The sequence below is a fragment of the Dinoponera quadriceps genome, unplaced genomic scaffold (assembly GCF_001313825.1).
Source record: "Dinoponera quadriceps isolate SergipeBrazil2010 unplaced genomic scaffold, ASM131382v1 scaffold2503, whole genome shotgun sequence".
Classification (NCBI taxonomy): Eukaryota; Metazoa; Arthropoda; class Insecta; order Hymenoptera; family Formicidae; genus Dinoponera; species Dinoponera quadriceps.
Genome location: NW_014556563.1, coordinates 37,730 through 45,660, shown reverse-complemented (window position 1 = coordinate 45,660; position 7,931 = coordinate 37,730).

Genomic DNA, 7,931 nt, shown 5'->3' with positions numbered 1-7,931 from the left:
GCATCGGGAACGTGCCGAAGGCTGGAGGGGAAAGGGGGAGAGACAGACGGTGAAACGCGCGACAGCCTCCGATGAATCCCTACGCGTTAATCGTATGTTACTGCTTCCGGAAACATACCAATTCCGCTGCTGATCGTTAGGAAACGCTCGGCCAAAACGTTCCGGCTAAACTTTGGCCTCCGGCAGCCCTACTGGCCGCGCGAAATTTGCATTTAATGACACGTAGTCTGCGATGCGGGACGCCAGCGCGCCGGGAGCCGAAGCGAACGACCTCTTATAAGCCAGCAGGGCCAAATAAGTAAAATCAAACCGGACCTTTTCAAATATTTGCTACTTATTTTGTACTAATTCGTACCACCAATACAAATTTTAATGCCATGCCGTGCCGTTTAGAAAAAGAAAAAAAAACGTGGCGCTGTTAGCTTAATATTAAGTTAACAGGGCCATATAAAAAAAGAAAAAGAAGGGAAACAAAGATAGAAATGTAAAGGATTGAATTTGTACTAATTTGTACCACCAATAAAAATTGCGTACCCCTTGTCATTTTGAAAAAAATAAATAAATAAACGCTGCGCTGCTAGCTTAATATTAAGCTAGCAGGACCGCATGAAAGAAAGAAAACGAAAGAAAACCAAATAGAAATACAAAGTATTGAATTTGTATTGCCTAAAGAATTCAATATCCGTTCCGCTTGAAACAACCCCCAATTGAACTGAACTCTATAAGACTCAAGAGTAAAGTATCCTTTGTCACGAGCAGAATCAATCGCTATCCTTGCAGCACCATAATTTCTACCGCTGAAATGTAAAGTCTGAGATTTTGTGCCCTTGTTGTTTCTGCGAAAATTATCCTTGACTTCTATTAGATTCAAGAATAAAGTACCCTTTGCTACGAGCAGAATCAATCGCTACTCATACTCTTGCGACACCACAATTTGTACTAGCTGAATGTAAAAGTTTGAGATTTTGTACGCGGTTCCTTCGGAAAGTTATCATTCGACGATCAATTTGCACTCTTAATTCTCTCGACGGTTCCATATACAAATACATCGAAATAAACATATTTACTTGCATGCACATGGGTGTGAGTGTGTAATAAGAACATCCATTAATCGTTTATCTTAAGTCAAGAGCTCTCAATATTATACAGAGTGTCACGTTTTAATTAACCATCCCTGTAACATCGAACTTTACGTAGATGTCATTTTTCAAGCTCAAACGAAGGTCAACTTCAATTTTTTTAATGGCATGACCTACCTTTGACGCCGGAAGTCGATAGAGGAGGACATTTTGCGTTAAAAACGTGAGGTAACATGTGGGGTCCGATTGACCCCAAAGGGTCATATGAAGGTCACAAGTACTTCGTCGGGGCCCGACGCCACGAAGAAGCACACGTGCGCTTCGAGTCATCATTGCATCATCCGTCCAGCCGAAGATTGTCTTACCCGAGGATATCAAGAAGCATCTTCCTATCGTCAGCTAACCGAAGATACAGCTATGACAGTCCATCGCCTCGCAATCTCTCTATCTTCGCCTCGTCTTCAGAACTGTCTACCACGTGCACGACGCACGGCTGAGAGGGAATCGGGATGCATGCGGGACGCGTGAATAGCGAAATTGATAATTTAAAAAATCATCTGGGTCAAAGCAGGAGCAAATTATACCATTAGAATTTAAATTAAACTTATTTTGCTATCTTAGCTCCCACTTTGTTGTGGAAATAAAGGTTTAACGTAGAGCAAACACTTCGACTCGAGTACATTGACAAATTTCATCCAAATCGCCTCAACCAAAATTCGCTCGGCTATTTCCACTTTTGTAAACAGACACACACACACACACATACACATGCATACCCTGTAATGTTTGCGATAAAAGGGCGGAGGTGAAAGAGAAAGCCGGTGCTCTCTTTTCCGAGCGACATTTAAGACAAGCCGCACGAAGGTCGTCGGCGGCGCGGTGCTGGCAGGAAAGTCGATAAAAATACCATTAAGATCCCCCGCGAATATTTCGCCGGCATTATTGTGCAATTTGCTCGAATTACGTGAATCGGCCGCGTCTTCCTGCACCGACACGCGAAACGGCCCCTCAGCCCCGGCGAAAAAGAATGCCATTTAGCGTCTACGCGGATTAAGCGGCCCCGGGAAATTAACAGCGAGCTACGCGGCGACCGGACCAGCTGACGGAGGCGCGCCCTTATTGCACGCGAGCATCCCTCGTCCGACGCGACGACGATAACTACATTGCCGTGACCCGCGACGTCCACCCTTTCGTTCGGCCGCAAAATGACCGTACGAATGTCCAGACGAAATCCAGCAAGCAAGGTTACGCGCTGTATTCATGTCGTGTCGCCCAATAGACTGCTCGAAATTATTAATTGCATTCTCGATGTGATCTCCGAAAGTTATTATGCCTGCACAGAAGCGTCACATTATTGGCTGGTAGTAACGTTAGACACAAATTTACTACTTCGTGGGTTGGATATCCACGAGATTCGATTTCTGTTATGGAAGGACTAGTTTCAATAAAAATTTCTCAGAAATTAGTCTTACCAGGCACGTCTTACAGATACAAAGTTCTGAGGCTAAGCGCATATACATATGAGAGTGAAAGGTAAAATGTCTCGGGAAGTGTTCACTTTTCGATTATCTCACTTTAGTACTTTTACACGCGGAATAAGTAGAAAAGATCGACTGGTGTTAAAAAACTACATAATTCTATAAAAAAAGAGGTAAAACGAAGTTGAGACCTTGAATTATCGACTATACAACGAAGGTCACCAACTTATACGCCTTCCTAAATTCTAATAAATTTTACCCCGGAACATTTCTTTCTATTTCGATTTATTTTTTATATATTTAGGCTTCTGAAGTTAAGTGATTCATCTTGTATACACAGGCTGCGTTTTCACGCTATCCTCGTCGCACGTAGAGAAAAGTGGGGGTTTAAGAGTGAAGCTAGACGAAAAGAAAAGGTTTGCCTAAGATATACGCTACTTCTCTCTCTAGTTACGGCATGCAGCCTCTTGTGGGTAAACGTTCAGTTTATGTGCACAAATCTACGCAGTAGAGAGAGAGAGAGTCACCTTTGCTGGCAAAAGGGTCAAGTATCGCGCGCGCGCACCGGGAAATTCGCTAATTGCTGGCGACGTGCGGCGCCGGAGCGTTCGGTTAAATCCAGCCGAACGGCGTCCCAACGCCGGGCCAGTCGGTCGCCGGCCGAGAACATTCAAGGCTGATAAAGCTGCCAACGTTTTGCTTCGCTGGTGCCGCGATAACTTCCCATCTTGGCTCATAAATCGGTCCGATTATCGCGAACCTTCGGCGAGATACGTTGTCAGCGCGCGTTCCCACCGAGGAAATTACGCACGAGAACGACCGCGGCGCACGAACCGGCGTTATCAAAAAAAAACCACACACGCACGCGAGCGAACAAGCGCTCGTTTCGCTTCCTCGCACGCGCGCACGCACCACATACACACGCAGAAGGGATCGCCCGCAGAATTTAACGCACCTATCGTGGTTCGTCCGAACCACCCGGTGGAAGGAAGCCCCGTGACGTCACGGCTGGACCAGGAAGAAATAAAGGGAAGGCCTGAAATATCGTGATCGATGGGAGTATTATTTAGACAGCGCTTGTGCTGATAATGCGTGTCGACAAAGCGGAATAATAATAAAACAGCGATGAATATTGAGGAAAAACATTTTTGGCATTTGCAGTTATAGAAGAGGAAAGCACCAAAACCGACGTACCATTTTGTTTTTAGGCTTTAAAACCCCCCGTTGATGATGAAAATTAACATTTATGTGCATAGATGCAAACCAGCAACAATTCTCGGCTAAAATATATAATAGTTTTGTGAAAATTATTACGTATTTCTTTACAAATAACTTTTCAAAATGTTTGAGAATTGATGCTTCTAGAAACCAGATGCCAAAATCGACGTGCTCATGATACTTTGAAAAAATTATCAAAAAGATAAAAGCACTGAAATTATATTATTTTGTACATATATATATATTTTTTTTTTATTTGAAAAATATGACGTATCAGGTCGTCAAGGATGAAATTTGTAGAAAAAAGGCAAAGTTAGTTGATAACTTACAAATATAAGGAATTATTTTATTCATCAAAGTATGCATCCATATTGTCTATACACTTTAGCCATTTAAGCGGCAGGTTGTATAAAATTCAGGCCGGTGATATAAAACCCTTGTGGACGAGAGTCAATGAATTTCTGGAAGGCCAATTTTACAGCATTGTCGGAATTAAATTGTTTTCCTATTAAAAAGTTGTCCAAATTGCGGAAGAAGTGGTAGTCAGTGGAGGCTAGGGGCTGGTGAATATGAAGGATGATGAAGAAGTTCCAACTCCAATTCCTGTAGTTTTGCCACAGTCATTTGTGCAGTGTGTGGTCTAGCGTTATCATGCAATAAGATAGGAGTCGATCTGTTGACCAATCTAGACTGTTTTTCTTTAAGTTTTTGCATCATTTCGTCCAGTTGGTTGCAGTATATTTTTGCTGTCATCGATGAGTCAAGTTTCATGAAATCATAACGGATCACACCTGCGCTACTGCACACCAAACACTCACCATCAGCTTCTTTTCATGAATATTGCGCTTTGGAGTGTTTTGGTGATTCATCCTTATTCAACCACTGTGCTGAACGTTTGCGATTGTCATATTGAATCCATTTTTCATCACAGGTGACAATTCGATTAAAAAATGGATCAGATTTGTGACGAGAAAGCAACATCAAGCAAGCTTCCAAACGCTTTTGTTTCTGTTTTTCATCCGTTCATGTGGAACCCACTTATCAAGCTTTCTCCGATTTGAATTAAATGAGTTAATATTGTTTGTTTATTAACACCAAACTTCAACGATAATTCATAGGCACTCTGAGATGGATCAGACTCAACGGTGACCTTTAGTTCGTCATTATTGACCTTTGATTCTGGGCGACCGCGTGGCTCATTTGTGAGGTCAAAAGTTACCTGTACGAAATTTGGCAAACCAATTTGATACTGTCTGCTGCGTAGTAACACTAGAGCCAAATACACTATTAATGTTTCGCGCGGTCTGCGATGCCGCAGTTCCACGTAAGAACTCATACTTCATAATAATGCGAATTTCCGACCGTTCCATTTTCAACAAAATTAATTTTTAAAAGAAGGTTTTAATATTTTTTAGAGCTTACAGTGATTTCTTTAAACAGGCGGGATATGTAACTTTCCAACAAAAAAAAAAACAGAACGGTAATATAAAGCCAATGTCAAATAATAAGCTGTTACAGTTGGCAATATTATTAACTATAAATTTCATCCTTGCCAACTTAATACATGTATTGCTCCTTTATTATGAAATTATTATGAAAAGGGATCCCTAGTCATTTTCTTCCTGACCATTCTAAACAAATAATCAAGGAGAACAGAAGAAAATCAGTCACCGATAACTTCAACTGTATTCTGCGAAATGATATTTTACAGTAAAATTTAGGCATATCGATTAAAAAACCAATAAACACAAGTGTCTCGATTTATAGAACAAACTAAATCTAATTCTTTTGAGTGTTTTAGTGATAAAAGATAGAAATTTGGATAAGATCTAAGGTGATTTAGAAAATTCATAGCTCACTTCGTAACATAAAATAACATTATGAAATAAATTATTTATCACTGATTTGCGACTTTAATTTTCACAAGAAGATAGGTCAACGAAAATTTCATCACAACGAAAAAAAAATCGATATTAATAACAGAATCGAACGCGCTTGTAAGCAGAAAGTGCCACTTCAGCTGCAACTACTGTACATAGTACTGTACATAGTAGACGAAGTTCATGTTCAGTTCGATAGAGTTCAATACTTTACAACCGAGGAACATTGATATGTCAATATCAATATGTTTTTGTTTGCCTATGTTTGTTTACCTATGCTTTGTTTGCCTATGTATGTTTTTATACCTCAGTTTTTGTGCTTTTCCTCTAATCGCCTAAATGAAAGAATTATAGTCAGGAAAATCATTTTTCTAGCGTTGCTACAATGTCAATAATAATTACATATATATTTCTCTTGCTATTTTTGCGTACAAACCAAGAGAAGATACAGTTGAATTGCCGAAAATGATTATTTCAGTGGAATTTTTGCCACTGAAGGGCGATGAAAGAGCTGATTGCTTTTTGTTTGATTTTAATTTTGATTTTAACACGCTCGCGACAAGCGTCACACGTATATGACGCATCGATCTTTCACTTCGAGCTCATCTTTGCTCCAAATTTACGATTTTACTTAACACGTTCTTTACCAACATCACATATATGTGCGATAAATTTTATTTCTATACCCACATAAACAAACCACAAGTCTGTTTTACACAATAACATAAAGTCGAGTGCAATATGGTACGTCAGAAAAATTTTCCAAGCTAGCCGCGAACGTGTCACGAACGTTTATTAAAAAGCCTCGCAATCATTTGCTTACAGGTTTCTATAAGCCGAAATAATATCTCGTGATCCAAGTTCATATATTTATCGCTCTTTTCAGGAAGAGCACTCTTTCTCGTAACATGTATAAGTAATGCGATTCGGATAGTTCATGAAATAAACAGATATATGTATGTGTGTGATAATTTATACATATATATATATATATATATATATATATATATATATATATATACTGACGCACGCGATAATTTAATATGCGCACGCGGATGACAGAGTTTAACGGGTACGCGGCGAAATTTTTTTACGGTGCAACAAGGGAGAATCTGGGCGACGACAATGTTGAAAAATTCATGCCTTTCGGAGAAGAGAATATGAGCGGGATTGCGAATAGATAAGGCGAGACACCTGACACGTATATGACGAGTAACGGGGCATACGTGGTCAGACGTTAAATCGATACAACTGGCGGCGCGCGGCGGTCCAACGGGAATTTCATATGACGTTACCGCGCGAAAGGCTCCACTTACTCCAAGAAGTCAAGTGTCGATATTTCATCAGGAAAGGAGCATCGATACTTTACGCGCTCGAGGATGGGAGAGAAACGTCGGGTGGAACGTCCGCGTACAAATTTTCTCTGAGCGAACGGCGCGGTTGATCTTCAGCAGGCGCCGTTTCGAAACGCGCGTGAAACCGTGAGGGAATCGATAGAAAAATTATAGAATCCCACCTTTACGGCGTTACTTTGTGATTGTAGTTCCCTCCTTTTTCCTCCCTCTTTTAATCGAAATGAAGCGGATTAAAACCGCAGGAATTTTGCCCTTATAATTCCTTCCTTCTCATATCTTTGGAATCGATTGAAATTCGATTGAAATTCCTAGCTGTAGTAAAAAAAATTGCTTATAAAAGAACTTTTCATTCATTTGTTGTTTTATCGTGTCTATCTTTTAATATCGTTAGATCTCATATGCAGAAGCAATAAATAATCACTCGCAGATTGAAGAATAAAAAGCGATGAAATCAACGAAACTTGGCTTGGACGAACGAAATTCGCTCGAGCAAACATTTAGTCGATTAAACAAATTCTATATAATCGCACTGCGATAAGTTATTATTGTTTCAGTAATAATTCCGTCAGCAACTATATCAACGCAACGTATTGTTGCACCAACGTGTAATTTGCTCGCATTATTTGAATGAGAATGCTAATTTTGCTATTATTAGAATATTAATTTTGTCGATTTAACCGTTATTTTACGTCGAGGATTACAGCCAATAGTGATATATCTCAGAATTCTTCATTGAATCTGCGAAATTCGACGGAGCTTGCAGGATCAACTTAGAATAAACATTTCACCTCGGGTTATCAGAGAACTGTCGGAGCTTCGACATTTTTCGTCGGAGAAAATTCATATGAATTTACTTTTTGCGAACGGGTTGTTTCGTTTACTATATTTCACGAAAAAACAATCTCGAATATATATATATAT